We start from the raw sequence: 11,250 nt of genomic DNA, 5'->3' as shown, positions 1-11,250 counted from the left end.
ATGTCAGATGGACATTTTCTGATCAATTGTTTGTATCTTTCCCAAGCTTCATAGAGGGATTCTCCTTCCTTCTGTCTGAAGGTTTGGACTTCCACTCTAAGCTTACTCAATTTTTGAGGTGGAAAGAACTTTGCCAAGAAGGCATTGACTAGCTTTTCCCATGAGTCCAGGCTTTCTTTAGGTTGGGAGTCCAACCATGTCCTAGCTCTGTCTCTTACAGCAAAAGGGAATAGCATAAGTCTGTAGACCTCAGGGTCAACCCCATTAGTCTTGACAGTGTCACAGATTTGCGAGAATTCAGCTAAGAACTGATGAGGATCTTCCAATGGAAGTCCATGGAACTTGCAATTCTGTTGTATTAGAGAAACTAATTGAGGCTTAAGCTCAAAGTTGTTTGCTCCAATGGCAGGGATAGAGATGTTTCTCCCATAGAAGTCGGGAGTAGGTGCAGTAAAGTCACCCAGCACCTTCCTTGCATTGTTGTTGTTTTCGGCTGCCATGTGTTCTTCTTCTTTGAAGAATTCGGTTAGGTCCTCTACAGAGAATTGTGCCTTAGCTTCTCTTATCTTTCGCTTCAAGGTCCTTTCAGGTTCAGGGTCAGCTTCAACAAGAATGCCTTTGTCTTTGTTCCTGCTCATATGAAAGAGAAGAGAACAAGAAAATATGGAACCCTCTATGTCACAGTATAGAGATTCCTTGAGGTGTCAGAGGAAAAGAAAAATAGAAGGAAGAAGTAGAGAATTCGAACTTAGTGAGATAGAGTTCGAATTGTGCATTGAGGAGGAGTGGTACTCCATAAATAGAAGGATGTGAGAAGAGGGGAAGAAATTTTTGAAAATTAAGTGAAAGATTTTGGAAACATTTTTGAAAAACTTTAATTAATTTTCGAAAATCAAGAGTGGGAAAGAAATCAAGTAATTTTTGAAAAAGATTTTGAAATTAGAAATCAAAAAGATATGATTTGAAAACTATTTTGAAAAAGATGTGATTAAAAAGATTTGATTAAGAAGTTATGGTTTTAAAAAGATATGATTGAAAACAATTTTTTTTAAAAAAAAAAGATTTGATTTTAAGAATTAATGACTTGGCTAACAAGAAAAGATATGATTCAGACATTAAACCTTTCTCAACAGAAAAGGCAACATACTTGAAATGTTGAATCAAATCATTAATTGATAGCAAGTATCTTTGAAAAAGGAAAGAAATTGATTTTGAAAACATTTGATTGAAAAGATATGATTTGATTTTGAAAAACTTTGAAAACTTGAAAAAAAATTAATTTTGAAAACAAAATCCTCCCCCTTGTGCCATCCTGGCGTTAAACGCCCAGAATGGTGCACATTCTGGCGTTTAACGCCCAATGCACTACCTTTTTGGGCGTTAAACGCCCAACCAGGCACCCTGGCTGGCGTTTAAACGCCAGTCTGTCCTTCTTCACTGGGCGTTTTGAACGCCCAGCTTTTTCTGTGTAATTCCTCTGCTGCATGTTCTGAATCTTCAGTTCCTTGTACTATTGACTTGAAAATAGAACCAAGATCAAATAAACAATGCATGCAAGACACCAAACTTAAAATTAGACACTAGACTCAAACAAAAAACATAAAATATTTTTGGTTTTTATGATTTTGAAATTTTTTTGTGCTTTTTCGAAAATTATATGAAAATAGAAAATAAAGGTTTCAGAATTCTCAATTTGAATTCCAGGAATCATTGCAATGCTAGTCTAAGACTCCGGTCCAGGAATTAGACATGGCTTCACAGCCAGCCAAGCTTCCAAAGAAAGCTTCGGTCCAAAACACTAGACATGGCCAATGGCCAGCCAAGCCTTAGCAGATCATTGCTCCAATAGCAAGATTGATAGGAATCAACAAGCTCTTGTGATGATCAGTTGAAACCTCAGTCCAATAAGATTAGACATGGCTTCACAGCCAGCCAGACTTCAACAGCTCATCATGAAACTCTAGAACTCATTCTTAAGAACTCTGAAAAAAAATACCTAATCTAAGCAACAAGATGAACCGTCAGTTGTCCAAACTCAAACAATCCCTGGCAACGGCGCCAAAAACTTGGTGCGCGAAATCGTGATCACTACAACTTCGCACAACTAACCAGCAAGTGCACTGGGTCGTCCAAGTAATAAACCTTACGCGAGTAAGGGTCGATCCCACAGAGATTGTTGGTATGAAGCAAGCTATGGTCACCTTGTAAATATTAGTCAGGCAGACTCAAATGGGTATAGATGATATATGAATAAAACATAAAGATAAAGATAGAGATACTTATGTATATCATTGGTGAGAGCTTCAGATAAGCGTATGAAGATGCTTGTCCCTTCCGTCTCTCTGCTTTCCTACTGTCTTCATCCAATCCTTCTTACTCCTTTCCATGGCAAGCTTATGCAAGGGTTTCACCGTTGTCAGTGGCTACCTCCCATCCTCTCATTGGAAATGTTCAACGCACCCTGTCACGGCACGGCTATCCATCTGTCGGTTCTCAATCAGGCCGGAATAGAATCCAGTGATTCTTTTGCGTCTGTCACTAACACCCCGCCCTCAGGAGTTTGAAGCACGTCACAGTCATTCAATCATTGAATCCTACTCAGAATACCACAGACAAGGTTAGACCTTCCGGATTCTCTTGAATGCCGCCATCAGTTCTTGCCTATACCACGAAGACTCTGATCTCACGGAATGGCTGGCTCGTTTGTCAGGCGAGCGCTCGGTTGTCAGGCGATCAACCATGCATCGTGTATCAGGAATCCAAGAGATAAACATTAGAGCCTCGTTTGCTTGTAGAACAAAAGTGGTTGTCAGTCACTTTGTTCATAAGTGAGAATGATGATGAGCGTCTGGTGCGCGAAATTGTGATCACTACAACTCCGCACAACTAACCAGCAAGTGCACTGGGTCGTCCAAGTAATAAACCTTACGCGAGTAAGGGTCGATCCCACGGAGATTGTTGGTATGAAGCAAGCTATGGTCACCTTGTAAATCTTAGTCAGGCAGACTCAAATGGGTATAGTGATATACGAATAAAGCATAAAGATAAAGATAGAGGTACTTATGTAATTCATTGGTAGGAACTTCAGATAAGCGTATGAAGATGCCTTCCCTTCCGTCTCTCTGCTTTCCTACTGTCTTCATCCAATCCTTCTTACTCCTTTCCATGGCAAGCTTATGTAGGGTTTCACCGTTGTCAGTGGCTACCTCCCATCCTCTCAGTGAAAATGTTCCTATGCTCTGTCACAGCATATGGCTAATCAGCAGTCGGTTCTCGGTCAGGCCGGAATAGAATCCATTGATTCTTTTGCGTCTATCACTAACGCCCCGCCTGCTAGGAGTTTGAAGCACGTCACAGTCATTCAATCATTGAATCCTACTCAGAATACCACAGACAAGATTAGACCTTCCGGATTCTCTTGAATGCCGCCATCAGTTCTTGCCTATACCACGAAGACTCTGATCTCACGGAATGGCTGGCTCGTTTGTCAGGCGAGCACTCGGTTGTCAGGCGATCAACCATGCATCGTGTATCAAGAATCCAAGAGATAAACACTAGAGCCTTGGTTGCTTGTAGAACAAAAGTGGTTGTCAGTCACCTTGTTCGTAAGTGAGAATGATGATGAGTGTCACGGATCATCACATTCATCAAGTTGAAGAACAAGTGATATCTTGGACAAAGAACAAGCGGAATTGAATAGAAGAACAATAGTAATTGCATTAATACTCGAGGTACAGCAGAGCTCCACACCTTAATCTATGGTGTGTAGAAACTCCACCGTTGAAAATACATAAGAACAAGGTCTAGGCATGGCCGAATGGCCAGCCTCCCAATGATCTAAGAACTAGATGTCCAAAGATGATCAAAGGATCTAAAATAATCCCCCGATTGAAAATACAATAGTAAAAGGTCCTACTTATAGAAAACTAGTAGCCTAGGGTGTACAGAGATGAGTAAATGACATAAAAATCCACTTCCGGGCCCACTTGGTGTGTGCTTGGGCTGAGCAAATGAAGCAATTTCGTGTAGAGACTCTTCTTGGAGTTAAACGCCAGCTTTTATGCCAGTTTGGGCGTTTAACTCCCATTTAGGTGCCAGTTTCGGCGTTTAACGCTGGAATTTCTGTAGGTGACTTTGAACGCCAGTTTGGGCCATCAAATCTTGGGCAAAGTATGGACTATCATATATTTCTGGAATGCCCAGGATGTCTACTTTCCAACGCCATTGAGAGCGCGCCAATTGGGCTTCTGTAGCTCCAGAAAATCCACTTCGAATGCAGGGAGGTCAGAATCCAACAGCATCTGCAGTCCTTTTGAGTCTCTGGATCAGATTTTTGCTCAGATCCCTCAATTTCAGCCAGAAAATACCTGAAATCACAGAAAAACACACAAACTCATAGTAAAGTCCAGAAAAGTGAATTTTGACTAAAAACTAATAAAAATATACTAAAAACTAACTAAAAGATACTAAAAACATACTAAAAACAATGCCAAAAGGGTACAAATTATCCGCTCATCACAACACCAAACTTAAATTGTTGCTTGTCCCCAAGCAACTGAAGATCAAATAGGATAAAAAGAAGAGAATATGCAATGAACTCTAAAAACATCTATGAATATCAGTATTAATTAGATGAGCGGGACTTTTAGCTTTTTGCCTCTGAACAGTTTTGGCATCTCACTCTATCCTTTGAAATTCAGAATGATTGGCTTCTTTAGGAACTCAGAATCCAGATAGTGTTATTGATTCTCCTAGTTAAGTATGATGATTCTTGAACACAGCTACTTTTTGAGTCTTGGCCGTGGCCCAAAGCACTCTGTCTTCCAGTATTACCACCAGATACATACATGCCACAGACACATAATTGGGTGAACCTTTTCAGATTGTGACTCAGCTTTGCTAGAGTCCCCAATTAGAGGTGTCCAGGGTTCTTAAGCACACTCTTATTGCCTTGGATCACAACTTTATTTCTTTCTTTCTCTTTCTTTTTCTCTTTTTTTTTCGTTTTTTTTTTCGCTTGTCTTCTCTTTCTTTTTTTTTGTATTCACTGCTTTTTCTTGCTTCAAGAATCATTTTTATGATTTTTCAGATCCTCAGTAACATGTCTCCTTTTTCATCATTCTTTCAAGAGCCAACATTCATGAACCACAAATTCAAAAGACATATGCACTGTTTAAGCATACATTCAGAGAACAAAAGTGTTGCCACCACATCAAAATAATTAAACTGTTGTAAAATTCAAAATTCATGCAATTCTTTTCTTTTTCAATTAAGAACAATTTTTAAGAAAGGTGATGGATTCATAGGACATTCATAACTTTAAGGCATAGATACTAAGACACTAATGATCATAAGACACAAACATAGATAACATAAGCATGAAAATTTCGAAAAAAACAAAAAAATAAAGAACAAGGAGATTAAAGAACGGGTCCACCTTAGTGATGGCGGCTTGTTCTTCCTCTTGAAGGTCTTATGGAGTGCTTGAGCTCCTCAATGTCTCTTCCTTGTCTTTGTTGCTCCTCTCTCATGATTCTTTGATCTTCTCTAATTTCATGGAGGAGGATGGAATGTTCTTGGTGCTCCACCCTTAGTTGTCCCATGTTGGAACTCAATTCTCCTAGGGAGGTGTTTAGTTGCTCCCAATAGCCTTGTGGAGAAAAGTGCATCCCTTGAGGTATCTCAGGGATCTCATGATGAGAGGGGTCTTTTGTTTGCTCCATCCTTTTCTTGGTGATGGGCTTGTCCTCATCAATGGGGGTGTCTCCCTCTATGTCAACTCCTACTGAATAACAGAGGTGACAAATGAGATGAGGAAAGGCTAACCTTGCTAAGGTAGAGGACTTGTCCGCCACCTTATAAAGTTCTTGGGCTATAACCTCATGAACTTTCACTTCTTCTTCAATCATGATGCTATGAATCATGATGGCCCAGTCTAGAGTAACTTTGGACCGGTTGCTAGTGGGAATGATTGAGCGTTGGATGAACTCCAACTATCCTCTAGCCACGGGTTTGAGGTCATGCCTTCTCAGTTGAACCAGCTTCCCTCTTGAATTTCTCTTCTATTGAGAGCCCTCTTCACAAATGTCTGTGAGGACTTGGTCCAACCTTTGATCAAAAGTTGACCCTTCTTCATGGCCACAACTTCATAGAAGTGGTCTTGATGCACCCTTGAGATGAATCTTTCCATCTCCCATGACTCGGAGGTGGAGGCTTTTACCTTCCCTTTCCTCTTTTTAGAGGTTTCTCCGGCCTTGGATGCCATAAATGGTTATGGAAAAACGAAAAAGCAACGCTTTTACCACACCAAACTTAAAAGGTTTGCTCGTCCTCGAGCAAAAGAAGAAAGAAGAGAGTAGAAGAAGAAGAAATGAGGAAGAAGGGAGTGGCTTATGTATTCGGCCAAAGAGTGGGAGAAGTGGTGTTTTAGGTTGTGTGAAAATGAAGGGGTGAAGAAGGGTTTATATAGGAGAGGGGGGAGATGAGGTTCGGCCATTATGGGTGGGTTTGGGAGGGAAAGTGGTTTGAATTTGAAGGGTGAGGTTGGTGGGGTTTTTATGAAGGATGGATGTGAGTGGTGAAGAGAAAGATGGGATTTGATAGGTGAGGGGTTTTTTTGGCGAAGAGGTATTGAGGTGATTGGTGAATGGGTGAAGAAGAGAGAGGGTGGTGGTGGGGTTGGTGGGGATCCTGTGGGGTCCACAGATCCTGTGGTGTCAAGAAAAAGTCATCCCTGCACCAAATGGCATTCAAAATCACGTTTTGAGCCATTTCTGGCGTTAAACGCCGGGCTGGTGCCCATTCCTGGCGTTTAATGCCAGGTTCTTGCCCTTTTCTGGCGTTTAACGCCAGTCTGGTGCCCCTTTCTGGCGGTAAACGCCCAGAATGGTGCCAGACTGGGCGTTAAACGCCCAACTGCTAGCCTTACTGGCGTTTAAACGCCAGTGAGTTCTTCCTCCAGGGTGTGCTGTTTTTCTTCCTGTTTTTCATTCTGTTTTTGCTTTTTCAATTGATTTTGTGACTTCTTATGATCATCAACCTACAAAAAACATAAAATAACAAAGAGAAATAGATAAAATATAATCATTGGGTTGCCTCCCAACAAGCGCTTCTTTAATGTCAGTAGCTTGACAGAGGGCTCTCATGGAGCCTCACAGATACTCAGAGCAATGTTGGAACCTCCCAACACCAAACTTAGAGTTTGAATGTGGGGGTTCAACACCAAACTTAGAGTTTGGTTGTGGCCTCCCAACACCAAACTTAGAGTTTGACTGTGGGGGCTCTGTTTGACTCTGAATTGAGAGAAGCTCTTTATGCTTCCTCTCCATGGTGACAGAGGGATATCCTTGAGCCTTAAACACAAAGGATTCTTCATTCACTTGAATGATCAGTTCACCTCCATCAACATCAATCACAGCCTTTGCTGTGGCTAGGAAGGGTCTGCCAAGGATGATGGATTCATCCATGCACTTCCCAGTCTCTAGGACTATGAAATCAGTAGGGATGTAATGGTCTTCAACTTTTACCAAAACATTCTCTACAAGTCCATGAGCTTGTTTTCTTGAGTTGTCTGCCATCTCCAGTGAGATTCTTGCAGCTTGCACCTCAAAGATCCCTAGCTTCTCCATTACAGAGAGAGGCATGAGGTTTACACTTGACCCTAAGTCACACAGAGCCTTCTTGAAGGTCATGTTGCCTATGGTACAAGGTATTAAAAACTTCCCAGGATCTTGTCTCTTTTGAGGTAATTTCTGCCTAGACAAGTCATCCAGTTCTTTGGTGAGCAAAGGAGGTTCATTCTCCCAAGTCTCATTTCCAAATAACTTGTCATTTAGCTTCATGATTGCTCCAAGGTATTTAGCAACTTGCTCTTCAGTGACATACTCATCCTCTTCAGAGGAAGAATACTCATCAGAGCTCATAAAAGGCAGAAGTAAGTCCAATGGAATCTCTATGGTCTCATTTTGAGCCTCAGATTCCCATGGTTCCTCATTGGGGAACTCATTGGAGGTCAGTGCACGCCCACTGAGGTCTTCCTCAGTGGCGTTCACTTCCTCTCCTTCCTCTCCAAATTCGGCCATGTTGATGGCCTTGCACTCTCCTTTTGGATTTTCTTCTGTATTGCTTGGGAGAGTACTAGGAGGGAGTTCAGTAACTTTCTTGCTCAGCTGTCCCACTTGTGCCTCCAAATTCCTAATGGAGGACCGTGTTTCAGTCATGAAACTTTGAGTGGTTTTGATTAGATCAGAGACCATGGTTGCTAAGTCAGAGGTGTTCTGCTTAGAGCTCTCTGTCTGTTGCTGAGAAGATGATGGAAAAGGCTTGCCATTGCTAAACCTGTTTCTTCCACCATTATTGTTGTTGAAACCTTGTTGAGGTCTCTCTTGATTCTTCCATGAGAAATTTGGGTGATTTCTCCATGAAGAATTATAGGTGTTTCCATAGGGTTCTCCTAGGTAATTCACCTCTTCCATTGAAGGGTTCTCAGGATCATAAGCTTCTTCCTCAGATGAAGCATCCTTAGTACTGCTTGGTGCATTTTGCATTCCAGACAGACTTTGAGAAATCAAATTGACTTGTTGAGTCAATATCTTGTTCTGAGCCAGAATGGCATTCAGAGCATCAATCTCAAGAACTCCTTTCTTCTGATTTGTCCCATTGTTCACAGGATTCCTTTCAAAAGTGTACATGAATTGGTTATTTGCAACCATTTCAATTAGCTCTTGAGCTTCTATAGGCGTCTTCTTCAAATGAAGAGATCCTCCAGCAGAGCTATCCAAAGACATCTTGGATAGTTCAGAGAGACCATCATAGAAAATACCTATGATGCTCCATTCAGAAAGCATGTCAGATGGACATTTTCTGATCAATTGTTTGTATCTTTCCCAAGCTTCATAGAGGGATTCTCCTTCCTTCTGTCTGAAGGTTTGGACTTCCACTCTAAGCTTACTCAATTTTTGAGGTGGAAAGAACTTTGCCAAGAAGGCATTGACTAGCTTTTCCCATGAGTCCAGGCTTTCTTTAGGTTGTGAGTCCAACCATGTCCTAGCTCTGTCTCTTACAGAAAAAGGGAATAGCATAAGTCTGTAGACCTCAGGGTCTACCCCATTAGTCTTGACAGTGTCACAGATTTGCAAGAATTCAGCTAAAAACTGATGAGGATCTTCCAATGGAAGTCCATGAAACTTGCAATTCTGTTGCATTAGAGAAACTAATTGAGGCTTAAGCTCAAAGTTGTTTGCTCCAATGGCAGGGATAGAGATGCTTCTCCCATAAAAGTCGAGAGTAGGTGCAGTAAAGTCACCCAGCACCTTCCTTGCATTGTTTGCATTGTTGTTGTTTTCGGCTGCCATGTCTTCTTCTTCTTTGAAGAATTCGGTTAGGTCCTCTATAGAGAATTGTGCCTTAGCTTCTCTTAGCTTTCGCTTCAAGGTCCTCTCAGGTTCAGGGTCAGCTTCAACAAGAATGCCTTTGTCTCTGCTCCTGCTCATATGAAAGAGAAGAGAACAAGAAAATGTGGAATCCTCTATGTCACAGTATAGAGATTCTTTGAGGTGTCAGAAGAACAGAAAAATAGAAGAAGGAGGTAGAAGAATTCGAACTTAATCAGAGAGAGTTTGAATTGTGCATTGAGAAGGAGTGGTACTCCATAAATAGAAGGATGTGGGAAGAGGGGAAGAGAATTTTCGAAAATTAAGTTAAAGAAATTGAAAACATTTTGAAAAACACTAATTAATTTTCGAAAATAAGAGTGGGAAAGAAATCAAGTGATTTTTGAAAAAGATTTTGAAATTAGAAGTCAAAAAGATTTGATTGAAAGCTATTTTGAAAAAGATGTGATTAAAAAGATATGATTGAAAAGATATGATTTGAAAACAATTTTAAAAGATATGATTTTAAAAATTAATGACTTACCTAACAAGAAAAGATATGATTCAAACATTAAACCTTTCTCAACAGAAAAGGCAATATACTTGAGATGTTCAATCAAATCATTAATTGTTAGTAAGTATCTTTGAAAAAGGAAAGAAATTGATTTTGAAAACATTTGATTGAAAAGATATGATTTGAAAAAGATTTGATTTTGAAAAACTTTGAAAACTTGAAAAAAAATTGATTTGAAAACAAAATCCTCCCCCTTGTGCCATCCTGGCGTTAAACGCCCAGAATGGTATCCATTCTGGCGTTTAACACCCAAAATGCTACCTTTTTGGGCGTTAAACGCCCAACCAGGTACCCTGGCTGGCGTTTAAACGCCAGTCTGTCTTTCTTCACTGGGCATTTTGAACGCCCAGCTTTTTCTGTGTAATTCCTCTGCTGCATGTTCTGAATCTTCAGTTCCCTGTACTATTGACTTGAAAATAGAACCAAGATCAAATAAACAATACATGCAAGACACCAAACTTAAAATTAGACACTAGACTCAAACAAGAAACATAAAATATTTTTGGTTTTTATGATTTTGTAATTTTTTTTGTGCTTTTTTGAAAATTATATGAAAAGAAAATAAAAGTTTTAAAATTCTCAATTTGGATTCCAGGAATCATTGCAATGTTAGTCTAAGACTCCGGTCCAGGAATTAGACATGGCTTCACAGCCAGCCAAGCTTTCAAAGAAAGCTTCGGTCCAAAACACTAGACATGGCCAATGGCCAGCCAAGCCTTAGCAGATCATTGCTCCAATAGCAAGATTGATAGAGATCAACAAGCTCTTGTGATGATAGGTTGAAACCTCGGTCCAATAAGATTAGACATGGCTTTACAGCCAGCCAGACTTCAACAGATCATCATGAAACACTAGAATTCATTCTTAAGAACTCTAAAAAAAAATACCCAATCTAAGCAACAAGATGAACCGTCAGTTGTCCATACACAAAACAATCCCCGGCAACGGCGCCAAAAACTTGGTGCGCAAAATTGTGATCACTACAACTCCGCACAACTAACCAGCAAGTGCACTGGGTCGTCCAAGTAATAAACCTTACGCGAGTAAGGGTCGATCCCACGGAGATTGTTGGTATGAAGCAAGCTATGGTCACCTTGTAAATCTTAGTCAGGCAGACTCAAATGGGTATAGTGATATACGAATAAAGCATAAAGATAAAGATAGAGGTACTTATGTAATTCATTGGTAGGAACTTCAGATAAGCGTATGAAGATGCCTTCCCTTCCGTCTCTCTGCTTTCCTACTGTCTTCATCCAATCCTTCTTACTCCTTTCCATGGCAAGCTTATGTAGGGTTTCACCGTTG

General features: G+C 40.5%; 2 non-coding genes across 2 annotated transcripts; both read left to right on the top strand.

Annotated features, from left to right (window-relative positions):
* LOC130972290 (small nucleolar RNA R71) lies at positions 1-104 on the top strand. The gene has a single exon (XR_009083479.1). It is a non-coding gene; the product is annotated as a small nucleolar RNA R71 (small nucleolar RNA).
* An 8,740-nt stretch (positions 105-8,844) lies between these two features.
* LOC130972289 (small nucleolar RNA R71) lies at positions 8,845-8,948 on the top strand. Its single transcript, XR_009083478.1, has one exon. It is a non-coding gene; the product is annotated as a small nucleolar RNA R71 (small nucleolar RNA).
* Positions 8,949-11,250: the final 2,302 nt, after the last annotated feature.

This window comes from Arachis stenosperma, chromosome 3 (genome assembly GCF_014773155.1).
Source record: "Arachis stenosperma cultivar V10309 chromosome 3, arast.V10309.gnm1.PFL2, whole genome shotgun sequence".
Lineage (NCBI taxonomy): Eukaryota > Viridiplantae > Streptophyta > Magnoliopsida > Fabales > Fabaceae > Arachis > Arachis stenosperma.
The sequence above is the reverse complement of the archived record's forward strand: the minus strand, read 5'-3'. Positions and strand labels throughout refer to the sequence as shown.